The 13,303-nt window shown below is 38.5% G+C and overlaps 1 long non-coding RNA gene across 1 annotated transcript in view; it reads left to right on the forward strand.

The window, feature by feature from the left end:
• The first annotated feature begins 4,186 nt into the window (after positions 1-4,186).
• The window catches only part of LOC125100208 (uncharacterized), a 145,622-nt gene continuing 136,505 nt past the window's right edge, over positions 4,187-13,303 (forward strand). The window contains exon 1 of the long non-coding RNA XR_007127469.1: positions 4,187-4,282. This is a non-coding gene — a long non-coding RNA (uncharacterized LOC125100208). The remainder of the gene's footprint in view (positions 4,283-13,303) is intronic.

Consider the following 13,303-nt stretch of genomic DNA (forward strand, 5'->3'; position numbering starts at 1 on the left):
GAATTCCACTGTTCTTGATCGGTGAGTTTGGTCTTGGCTGGATGTTCTTGCTGATCTTCTGGAGGAAGGGCCTGTTGTAGTGATTCACAAATGCCTTTGCCCAAAGTGGAATTGCACTGCCCTTGCCAGGGTCCAGGCTAAGTAATCTGCTTGAGCTCGCTCTTGGGAGCTTTTGTTCCCTGAAAGATTTCCGTAGAGCTCTGGAGGACAGAAATGAAAATGGCAGCCTCCCAATCTCCAGCCTGGAGGAGGCAAGAGCTCAGGGCCCCATTCCTCAGTGTGCCCTCAGAGAAAAGCACTCAATCACTCCTGTCTCTCTGATCTCCCAGCTACACTCCAAGCTCACCTGTCCTGTGACTGAGCATTTCTGTCTCTGGAACAGGGCCCCATTTGGAGTCTCCAAACCCAGCAGATTTCTGCCACTCTGTTCTTCTGGTGGCTCTCCCCAGATCTGCCAGTTGTGTGGTCCCTGCTCAAAGAGCAGTGGTCTGACTGTGCCTTGGATTACAGTTTAAGGCAACCCTGAGCTGAGAGTTCACTCCTTGGCTCTGTCTCTGTAGCCAGCTTCCCCACTCTGATACCTGCGAGCTACACTCAGACACCCTAGTCTTTCTGTGACCCTGTGGGTCCTGAGACCACACTGTCCCCGTGAGGGCTCCACCCCTGCTTAGCCTCTGGAGTGATGTCCCTCAGTGGAGAAGACTTTTAAAAGTTTGAATTTTTTGCTCCTTTGCTCCACTGCTTGCCAGGAGCCGGCCCCTCCCCCACAGTCTATCTTCCCATCGCTTCAGATTCACTTCTCTGCAGTCATACCTTTCAGAAAGTGGTCAATTTTCTGTTTCTAGAATTGCTGCTCTTCTTCTCTTCAATTTCCTATTGGGTTTGTAGGTGTTTGGAATGGTTTGATAACTATCAAACTGAACTCCTGGTACCTGATGTCATCTCAGTCTGCTACTCCTCCACCATCTTTACCAGAACTCCCCGAATGCCTGTCTTAACACATAGTGCGGGTTTGTCTCCACCAATTCCTGTCGCCTTCTGCTCTTAATTCAAATCTCATTTCCTCTCTCTTTGCTGTTTCTAAGCATATTCACTAGTTCTCTTTCTCTCCCAAACCTGGCCAGTCACATTGTGTCCTGGTCTCATTTCCTGATGTCAGTCAGCCCCAAATCCTCTTAAGTTTCTGTCAATAAGTGGCAAGCTCTTTTTATGATTGTTGGCCTAACCCATCTTTATGTTTCTAATATAGGAATTAAAGAGGTGAAAAAAAACCCTGAAAGTCCTTCCATTAATGTTATCACAGGATGGGGAGAGAAACAAAGTCGCTAAGTTTCTAATACTTATTATTCAGTACACAGAAATAAAAAGCAGGTAATTTAAGGCAGTGTTTCTCAAAGTGTGGTTCAACAGACTACCTGTCTTGGAATGATCTGTGGGAAAGGGAGGGGGGAAGGTTATTGCTTGATAAAATCCTGGCCTCTACCCCAGGACACAGAACCAAAATCTCTGAGGACCTACTAAGAATCTGAATTTTTTACAAACTCCCAGTTTTTCAAGCACACAAACTTAAAAACAACACACAGTGTCTCTATTGTCCTTTAAAAGCAGTTATTCTTTATGCCATGTTGTTCCATGCCAGTCTTTAGGTTTCTTCTATACTCAATATAGTATTTAATACATGATTTTAAAGAGACAGGAGCTATAGTAGAAAATGCTCAAATTCATTTCTCATGAATCTTACATTCTGGTCAGAAAAACAGAGATCCATGGTCATCATAGCGAGAAAATAAAATATAAATCAATGAAGAGTCTCAGCCACTTCTTGAGGAACAAAGATTATGCACAAATATACACAAATTCATATATATATATGTATGTGTGTGTGTGCGTGTATTTTATATGCATTTCTATAGTCACATAAAATAACAAAATGACAAATTTGCAATAGCCAAAACATAGGTTTTTTTTTTCTTTTAATTCTGAGGAATTGCTTTAGACCCTTCTAGAATGTTTTCAGAGACTTTTGTATAGACTCTAAAAATGTATCCATTCTTACTGAGATTAAAAATTTTAGCAGGTGCCTGGCTGGTTCAGTCAGTAGAGCATATGACTCTTGATCTGGGGCTCTTGAGTTCAAGCCCCATGATGGGCTAGAGATTACTTACAAAAAATTAAATATCAAGCAGTAGGAAAGGAATTCTTGGTGATGAACATAGATCTCAGTGCATCCATCAGAAATGCAGAAATGTTTTCCAAGAGAAAACATGTGATTTGGCAAAGAGGCAGGAGAGCATGTACCCAGAGATGGCTGTGTGTGCATGCCTGCTCCCCAGCCTTCAAGACTAACAATTACTACAGACTCACTTGAAATTCCTGGGAGATATGTGTTTGTGTGTGTATATATATACATGGAGGAACATGAACGCTTTTCTGGATTGAAGTAGAAAATGAAGGGAGGAAAGTTGAAAAGCATAAAAGCATCTTGGGCCAAGCTATGAGCTTATCTTAACCTCTTTGCTCTTGCAAAGATACATTTCATTTGGCAGTGTGAATACATGTGTGACCAACATGAATGCTGAGGATTTAAAAATCAACCAGCAATCCCTGGGCCATTTCAGCTGTGTTTCTACTTCACATGGCCTCTTGGGGACTGCTGGGAGCAGGTGTGAAGTTCCAGTTTATTAACAAATTAAGTCAGTGTTGCTGTGCATTTTGAGGGGCCTAATAGACTGGCCAATCTCAATGAATATAGAGTAGCACTGCGCTGGAAAGATGCACAGAAAAACAAAATACTATCATTGTTACTATTGCAAAATGCAACTGTTAGATGTGTACTCTAGGTCAGACATTGTGCTAAGAGATTTAGAAGCATCATCAAGTTTATTAAATTGTTTAGATAAATTAGTGAAGATTTTTTTTTTCTGGATAAAGAACATTGAAATTATAGTTGAATGTGAGGATCCAGCCTGTATCAGTGAGAATCTCCAGTTTGTCTTCTCTACATATTGGTCTACTTAATTCCTTGCTTTGCTTTGCCAATGGAACTTAAATTTGCCCATGCCTAGCTGCTGAGTATAGTGTGACCTATGAGGCTTGATTATCTATGAAAAGATTTCAGAAGGCTATATCATCTCCACCATGGCAGATAGGATGTGAACATTTATTTTACTGTATTTGAGAGGGCACCAGAAGAAAGAAAGTAGAATATAAAGTATTAGCACTAGATACAACTTAAAGAACTATTTAATCCAGCCCCCTAATTTTTAATTAAAAAAGAAAGAATGAGGAACAAAGTCTGATTTTGTACAGTCTTCCATATTTCCTTATGTGTCTGGCTTTTCCTCCAGTCCTTTGGCTTTTGCCACATGGTTCTCAGCCAAATAGAACTCATTTGCTGTTTTCGTCCTCTCTAGAATGTTTTGCCTATAGCCAGGTCACAGGACTGAAAGGTTAGAAAAGCCACCAGTCTCTTCATAAATGGACAGCCATGGAGGATAATTCTGGCATACTCAGAACCACAAGTAATTATAACTGTGACTGGCTGGAGTGGATTTTATAACTTGGAAGTGTTAAAGTTTAGTTGGACTACAATTGATGCATTATGGCCCTAGCCACATTAAAAATAATCATAAAAAGAAACAGGTGGAATTAATTTTAGCTATATTTTAGTTAACCCAATATATTAAAAAATTATCATTTCAGCACATAATCAATATTAAAAACCATCAATGAGGTATTTTTACATTCTTTTTTCATACTAAGCTTTCAATATCTGTGTGTATGAATTTTACACATACAGAGTTTGTACTTACAACACTTAATCTCAGTTAGACCAGCCACATTTCAGGTGCTCAATAGCCACACACAGCTAGTGGCTACTATATTAGACAGTGCACTTCAAGAAGCTTCCAGCTTTAATAATTTGATGCCTCTGATGTATGGGTTCTGAATATAATGGGGATAGAATTACAGATAAAAGAAAATACATGTGAAGAGTGACTTCCATTATCCTGACTTATATTTGTGTCAAGTGCATCCATAATAAAGCCTCGCCTTTCACAATTGTTGTTGGAGGGTGGAGGCTAGGAAACAGGGGTCTGCTACCACGTGGATTTCTGATCATTTAGCCCACTGTTGAAAGCTGCTTAAAGTTTTTTCTAACTTTCCCATTCCTTTTATAAATCAGGAGAGTAGTTCAAGTCTACATGTACCAAGGAGAGTCATAGAAACCAGCCAGCCCACGCGAAGAAGGATTCCCTCTGAGAAGACTCCGATGAAACATGTGAGTTATATCTAACCATCTGCAGGAATGTCATGTAGAGAAACAAAGACTTGTTCTTTTGTTCCTGGGGGACACCATTGCTAAGAGTTCCAGTTACTATTGAATACCCACTCGTATCAGGCACTATGCATGGACTTTTAATACATTATCTCTAGTTCTTGTATCTACAGCAAAGTAGATAAGGTTATCCCATTTTATAAGTGAAAACAAGAGGTGAGGGCACAGAGTGGGTAAACTGTGCTCTCAAAGTCACACCCTGAGTAACTGACAGACAGGGACTCTAATCCAGGTCTCTCTCCACATCAATAAGCCACAATGTTACCATTCCAATTGCTCAGGCCAAAAAAACTTGAAGCCCCCTTTGACTCTTCTTTTTCTCTCACACGCTATATATAAGCCTTCGGCAGACTATATCTGCTCTACTTTCAAAATATATTCAAAATTTGAGTAGTTCTCACCAACCTTGCTATTGCCAGCCTGTTCTAAATCCCCAGCACATCCCCCCACATTATTAGTTTCTTCCAAACTGCCCTCCCAGATTATGTTCATGTCCCCTGCTTGTCTACATTTGACACAAAAACTAGAATCATCCTAGAAAAGAAAAGTCCAAGTGTATCACTCCTCTGTTCAAAGGTGTGACATCCATCCTAGCTCAATTTGGATAAAAGCCAAGGTAATTATTACAGTTGCCTATATAAGTCCCTAACCAACCCCATTGCTTGTCCTACCTCCTTGCCAGTCCTCAGGAATCCTAGTTGGGGCCTTTTAACTTTCTGTCTCATCTACCTGAAATGTTCTTCTCTGAAATATCTGATGAGCTTTCCTCACTTCTACCTCCTTCAGGTTATTATTCAAAGTCACCAACTCAGTGAGGCTTTCCTGACCACTCAATTTTAAATTGCAACCTGTCTACTGATCTTTATTTTCTTTCTACAGCACATATTAACACCTAACAGATCACACTTTTAAAATCCTTCCTTTCATCTATCCTCTCTTCTCCTAGAACAATATGAGTTCTGTGAAAGCAGAGATTTTTTTTTTCTGTTTACTTCTGTCTCTCTAATACCTAAAACAGTGTCTGGCACCTACTAGGCATTCCATAAATGTCTGTTGAATAAATTATTATGTCCCACAACCATGGGGTCCCACTGAATGAATCTCACCTGAAGAGAGGCATCACTAAGCCAAGGCCAACAGCATTATAGGAACACAGACTATCAAAGCTGAAAGAATTATCTGGTTTTCTGAGTAGGACCAATGGGGAGACACTAAAGGGAAATGCAGAGATTTTTTTCACAGTGGTTTTAAAAACGTAATGGAGCTAAATGAAGTCAAAATTGACTGCATAACCACATGTGGGAAATTGATGTGGAGAAGGGGAGGGATAAATTCTTAAACTTAAAAGACCTTCTAAAGACTGGAATTCTGTGATTCTCAGGTTTGTTTCGCCTAAGGATAAGTTCAGGTTCTAAGGCCATAATGTCTTCTCCAGCTTGATATCTGAGCTATACTCCAGCAGATAGGGTACAGCGCCATCATATAAGGGACACTGAGCATCTTCCCCTAGCATCAGACTAAAGGTTAGAGAATGAGGGAATAAGTATCCTATCCCATTGTGCCCTAGGTCCTAGGGAATGCAGAAAGTCAGGAGCCAGAGTGAGTCTTTAGGGAGAGTCATAAGCAAGGCATCCAGGACAGTGAGATTGCCTTTTGTGGCACATACCATTGCATTTCATTATCTATAAAGTAAGGTAATCAGGCCTTCCTAGGAGAGGTTATGTAATCTTTGGAAGTGTCTGGAAGATTTCCTGAGTGACAGTTCCTCCCCATATCTAATACCTTGCAAGAAATCTCAAATTTCCTGAACAGGTAAAATAAAATAAAGCAAAATGATGCTTTCACTTATACTACAGTAGACACTTGAAGAACATAAGGGTTAGGAGCATCAACCCCCACACAGTTGAAAATCTGTGTATAATTCATGACTCCCCAAAAACTTAACTACCAATAGCATACTCTTCATTGGAAGCCTTACCAGTAGACAGTTGACTAACATATAATTTGTCCTTTGTATGTGGTGATATACATATACTATATTCTTACAATAAACTAGAGAAAAATAAAATGTTAAGAAAATCACAAGGAAGAGAAAAATACATTCACAGTTCTGTACTGTTATTTATTGGAAAAAACCTATGTGTAAGTGGGCCCACACAGTTCAAATCCTTCTTATTCAACTGTATTATTGTTTTTTACCCAAAGTTAAGAAAATTTTGAAGCTTTTGCCCTTTTTAATGAAGGAACGAGAATTCAGGAAAATCATAATCTTTATGCAAAAAACCCTATACAATTCCAACTCTTATTTAAGCTTTCTTATTTTTAACAGTCATGGCTATCGAAATCCTAAGACTTTACAAATGCGGAGAATATTAAGTACAATAGCCTTTGGTTCTGAACTGAAACAGAATTAAAATTCTCAAAATGATATTTCATCCCACACCACAGAAGTTTCCTTTTGAAGTCAACATAACTCACACATCCAAACCTCCAACAAAAGTGTTCCTTGGCTGTAAGATATAACTAATTGATTTCAGAAGCCTTACCACACATGGCAATTTTATTTCTTATTTTTATAGACATGGGAAAAAATTGTTCTTAAAACAATTACAGAGTTGGGGCACTGGGGTGGCTCAGTGGGTTAAGCCTCTGCCTTTGGCTTAACCTTGATCTCAAGGTCCTTCGATCAAGCCCCACATCAGGCTCTCTGCTTAGCAGGAAGCCTGCTTCCCCCTCTCTCTCTGCCTGCCTCTCTGCCTATTTGTGATCCCTGTCTGTCAAATAAATAAATAAAATCTTTAAACACACACACACACACACACACACACAAAAACCCAAATACTGAGTTAGAGTTACCAATTTAATTACAGTGTTTATTGTAGTCAAAGAATTCTTTGCGCAAAGGTGCAAATTGTCTCCTATTTTTTTTCTCTTGTCTTTTTAAACCAAAGGTAATAGTATCAAAGGCAAGTTTGAAAGTTGCATGAAAGATAAAGCATACACAAGGACATGAAGTTAGCAAGGAGCTACATGAATCAGTGGGTTGTTATCATCAAATTATGTGATATCATAAACTCTTTGCTATAAATAAACAAGTATAAGAATCTGAATGATACAAAAGTTCAAAAGGCCCATATAACTAGCAATAAGCTGAGACATAGAAACATTTTAGAGCTTATTTTTTAAATGTGATAAAAACTAAACAGAAGACCCTACCTGCAAGAGCAAAAACATTTTTCTCTTAATAGACTGAATTGCTTTGAAGAGTCATGATCTATGACAAAGACAAGTTGGTAGAGAACAGATGACATATTTGACTGTTTAAGAACTCTTCCTTCATGCTACATAGTAAGTCTTCAGTAAATAATTCCAGAATAAGAAATAATGTCATCTTTGCTATTCTTCTACTATACCATTTTCTGTCCACTCTCCACACTGCCCAACCTTGTGTGTTCAGAAAGTCCCAACTGAAGAATGCTCAGGAATTACTTTTACCCATATTTCTAGAAAACTGGTAGCTCATTCTAAAACTAGAGAACAGACATGAGAGTGTTAGAAGAAATGACAGATATCAGCGTGGCTTGGGTTTAAGGTCAGTCTAGTAGAAGGAGTTCAGGGCCAAAGGTCTAAGAATGCATAGGGTCCAAGCAAATGGATTTGCCATTGACAACTCATCCAGAGCAGAGTTCTATGTGACTTTGCAGGGAAGACCTGGCTCTCCAGCAAAGAGGGGAAGGGAGAGGGAGAAGTCCATTTAGGTCAACAAATCCCATGGTCACTTTCTTCAGATAATCAGGACACAGAAATCAAAGTGATGCAAGACTTGTTCAAAAGGAAGAGGTGACAACATCCAAGAGACGATGATTCTAAAACATCTGCCAGAAGTTCAACTACGTTGACCTACATTGTTAAAACCTAAGACCATGACTATCACCAGCATCCAAATAACTTGGCACCCATAACCTATGACTATGACTATCACCAGCAGTTGAATAACTTGACTATCACCAGTACCAAAATAACTTGGCACTTCTTTTTACCTTAACATGAGGTAACAGAAGATGGTTTCTAATTCTGAAATGCAGGGTGTTGGGGGTTTTGTTTTTTTCTTTTTTTGTTTTGTTTTGGTTGGTTGGTTTTTTAAATAAATTCTAGGAGATAGAAAAAATGTTGAGGACCTCCATATAAATCATTCTTCTCGTGTTTACATTTCAGTGCCTTGCTAAATTCATCTAATGACTTTAGTCTGTTTTCCTTTTGCAAACTCAGCATGGTTATAAATACAGTAAAGAACAGCATTTCTTCCACCATTGCCATTCCCAAAGTAGGCTCAAACAGTGCAAAGACTACATCCTCTTTAAAGATTTAAAAAAAAAAAAAAAAAAAGCTTTCTTATTACCCTGACATCATTTTTTCTACCATTTCTACTAGGAAGAATTGGTGGCCACTCTTTCCTAATCTGGACTGGCTTTATTAAGCCATGTAGAAACAAATACCTCTCAAAGCAAATGATACATATTTTCTCGCTTGTCAGTACTTTACTGGTTGGGTGCGTCTTCCTTGAATGCTTTACCCAGAAATGACTAACAAAATCTGAGGCCTTGAGTTTTCTTGGTAGAGTAGTCACATGTTTTCTGTCATAATAAATTGTCCTTTTGGTCTTCACCTCACTGCTTCTTGATGGCTTATTCCTGTCATGTGAATACATTTTCAGAATAATGATAGACAACTGAGCCACAATTCATCTATGAAAATCAGCGTGTTTTTAAGGATGCTTTCTAGAGAAAACTTGAATATCTGACTTGTCAACGTTTGAGATGTTCAATTAAACCAGTGACTTCCTTTGAAAATTGGTGAATTATGGGCAAGATTAAGTTTTCCAATGAAGAATACATCTTAAGTGACCAGATAGACCTGGTTGTAAGCAAAAGCTCTAATTTTGAAAGAATGCCAGCTAATTTATGTAGAAGGAGTGATAGAATTAATAAATTACCACTTTGTAAACTTTAAAGAAATTACAGATTTTGACAAGTATTATCATGTGGTATTAAAACTGTAAGGAAAAATGTATAGCAGGATTAGATGTCCATGTAATACTAAAGCGTACAGACTATTTTCTGGTAACGAGGAGAAAATACAGTATTATAGTGGATGATTAGGGAGTCATTAACATATGCAGTCAAAGCAATGCAAATGGTGGGAAACCCAAATCTGTGTTCCCTGATGTAATGCATTATGGAGTATATGACTCAAGCTAATATCTACTCCTACCAAAATATTTACTGTGATTTAACTAAGACTTTCCACATGGATACAAGACAAATTCAGAAAAATGAGATGTTCTACAGGATAAATGATCCTCTCTTCTTGGCAAGTCAGTGTCATGAAACAAAAAACTTCTAAACTAAAACAATTTTATTTATTTATTTATTTATTTATTTATAATTTATTATTTTTTTTCTTTTTAGAGAGGGATAGATGGGGAGAGAGGGCAGGGAAGGGGCAGAGGGAAATGGAAAGAGAGATTGTTTTCCTTTTTTTTTTTTTATTAACATGTATTACTTTTTTCAGGGTCTGTGATTCATCTGCCTTACACAATTCACAGTGCTCGCCATAGCACATACCCTCCCCAATGTCCATCGCCCAGCCACCCCATCCTTCCCACTCCCCTCTCCTCCAGCAACCCTCAGTTTGTGTCCTGAGATTAAAAGTCTTTTAAGGTTTGTCTACCTCTCTGGTTTCATTTTGTTTCATTTTTCCCTCCCTCTCCCTATGATCCTCTGTCTTGTTTCTCAAATTCCTCATATCAATGAGATCATATGACAATTGCCTTTCTCTGATTGACTTATTTTGCTTACAATAATACCCTCTAGTTCCATTCACATCATTGCAAATAGCAAGATTTCATTTTTTAATGGCTGCATAGTGTTCTGGTGTGTGTGTGTGTGTGTGTACATATATATAAAAAAACATCTTCTTTATCCATTCATCTGTTGATGGACATCTAGGATCTTTCCATAGTTTGGCTCTTGCAGACGTTGCTGCTATAAACATTCAGGTGCATGTACACCTTCAGATCACTACATTTGTATCTTTGGGGTAAATACCCTGTAGTGTGATTGCTGGGTCACTCAATTTTCAACTTTTGGAGGAACCTCCATACTCTTTTCCAGAATGGCTACACCAGCTTGCATTCCCACCAACAGTGTAGGAGGGTTCCCCTTTCTCCTCACCCTCACCAACAACTGTCATTTCCTGACTGGTTAATTTTAGCCATTCTGACTGGTGTGAGGTGGTATATCACTGTGGTTTTGATTTCTATTTTCCTGATGCCCAAGTGATGTTGAGCCCTTTTTCATGTGTCTGTTGGCCATTTGGATGTCTTCTTTGCAGAAATGTCTGGTCATGTCTTCTGCCCATTTCTTGATTGGATTCTTTGTTCTTTGGGTGTTGAGTTTGAGAAGTTCTTTCTAGATTTTGGATACTAGCCCTTTATCTGATATGTCGTTTGCAAATATCTTCTCTCATTATGTTGGTTGTCTTTTGGTTTTGTTGACTGTTTCCTTTGCTGTGCTAAAGCTTTTTGCACATTTTTGCCCTTGCTTCCCTTGTTTTTGCTGATGTTTCTAGGAAGAAGTTGCTGCAGCTGAGGTCAAAGAGGTTGCTGTCTGTGTTCTCTGTAAGGATTTTGGTGGATTCCTGTCTCACATGGTGGTCTTTTATCCATTTGGAGTCTATTTTTGTATGTGGTATAAGGAAATGGTCCAGTTTCATTCTGCTGCATGTGGCTGTCCAATTTTCCTGACACCATTTGTTGAAAAGACCGTCATTTTTCCACTGGATGCTCTTTCCTGCTTTGTTGAAGATTAGTTGACCATAGAGTTGAGGGTCTATTTCCAGGGTCTCTATTCTGTTCCATTGATCTATGTGCCAGTACCATACTGTCTTGATGTGATTACAGCTTTGTGATAGAGCTTGAAGTCTGGAATTGTGATGCCACCAACCTTGGTTTTCTTTTTCAACATTCCTCTGGCTATTCAGGGTCTTTTCTGGTTCCATATAAATTTTAGGATTATTTGCTCCATTTCATTGAAAAAAGTTGATGGTAGTTTCATATCACTTGCATTAAATGTGTCAAGCACTCTAAGTAGTATAGACATGTTCACAGTATTTGTTCTTCCAAACCATGACATAGATTATTTTTCCATTTCTTTGTGTCTTTCTCAATTTCTTCCATGAGTACTTTATAGTTTTCCGAGTACAGATTCTTTGCCTCTTTGGTTAGGTTTATTCCTAGGTATCTTATGGTTTTTGGTGCAATTGTAAACGGGATTGAACTCCTTAATTTCTCTTTCCTCTGTCTTGTTGTTGGTGTATAGAAATGCATCTGATTTCTGTGCATTGATTTTCTATCCTGACACTTTACTGAATTCCTTTATGAGTTCTAGCTGTTTTGGAGTGGAGTCTTTTGGGTTTTCCACATAAAGTATCATATCATCTGCAAAGAGTGAGAGTCTTGACTTCTTCTTTGCAGATTTGGGCGCCTTTAATTTATTTTTGTTATCTGACTGCCAAAGGTAGGACTTCTAGTACTATGTTGAATAGCAGTGGTGATAATGGACATCCCTGCCATGTTTCTGATCTTAGGGGGAAAGCTCTCAGTTTTTCCCCCATTGAGAATGATATTCACTGTGGGTTTTTCATAGATGGCTTTGATGGTATTGAGGTATGTACCCTCTATGCCTACACTGTGAAGAGTTTTGATCAGGAAAGGATGCTATACTTTGTCAAATGCTTTTTCAGCATCTGTTGAGAGGATCATAATTCTTGTTCTTTCTTTTATTAATGTATTGTATCACACTGATTGATTTGTAGATGTTGAACCACCCTTGCAGCCCAGGAATAAATCCCACTTGGTCTTAGTGAATAAGCCTTTTAATATATTTTTGGATTTTTTTTTTTTAAGATTTTATTTATTTATTTGACAGAGAGATCACAAGCAGGCAGAGAGGCAGGCAGAGAGAGAGAGGAGGAAGCAGGCTCCCTGCTGAGCAGAGAGCCCGATGCGGGGCTCGATCCCAGGACCCTGAGATCATGACCTGAGCCGAAGGCAGCGGCTTAACCCACTGAGCCACCCAGGCGCCCTATATTTTTGGATCTTATTGGCTAGTATTTTGGTGAGAATTTTTATATCCATGTTCATTAGGGATATTGGTCTATAATTCTCCTTTTTGATGGGGTCTTTGTCTGGTTTGGGGATCAAGGTGATCCTGGGGTCATATAATTATTTTGGAAGTTTTCCTTCCATTTCTATTTTTTTGAATAGTTTCAGGAGAATAAGTATTAATTCTTCTTTGAATGTTTGGTAGAATTCCCCCTAGGAACCTGTCTGGCCCTGGGCTTTTGTTTGTTGGGAAATTTTTGATGACTGCTTCAACCTCCTTAGTAATGGGTCTGTTCAGGTTTTCTATTTCTTCCTGGTTCAGTTTCGGTAGTTTATGTCTCTTGGAATGCATCCATTTCTTTCACATTGTCAAATTTGCTGGCATATAGTTGTTCATAGTATGTTCTTACAATTGTTTGTATTTCTTTGGTGTTGGTTATGATTTCTTCTCTTTCATTCATGATTTTATTAATTTGGGTCCTTTCTCTTTTCTTTTTGATGGTATTGATGTATTTTCCCTCTATGCTTACACTGTGAAGAGTTTTGATCAAGAAAGGATAAATCCCAAACCAGGGGTTTATCAATCTTATTAATTCTTTCAAAGACCCAGCTCCTAGTTTCATTGATTTGTTCTACTGTTCTTTTGGTTTCTATTTCATTGACTTCTGCTCTGATCTTTATTATTTCTCTTTAGCTGGGTTTAGGCTTTCTTTGCTCTTCTGTCTCCAGCTCCTTTAGGTGTAAGTTTAGGTTATATATTTGAGACCTTTCCTATTTTTTTGAGAAGGGCTTGTATTGCT

Source organism: Lutra lutra, chromosome 5 (genome assembly GCF_902655055.1).
Source record: "Lutra lutra chromosome 5, mLutLut1.2, whole genome shotgun sequence".
NCBI lineage: Eukaryota > Metazoa > Chordata > Mammalia > Carnivora > Mustelidae > Lutra > Lutra lutra.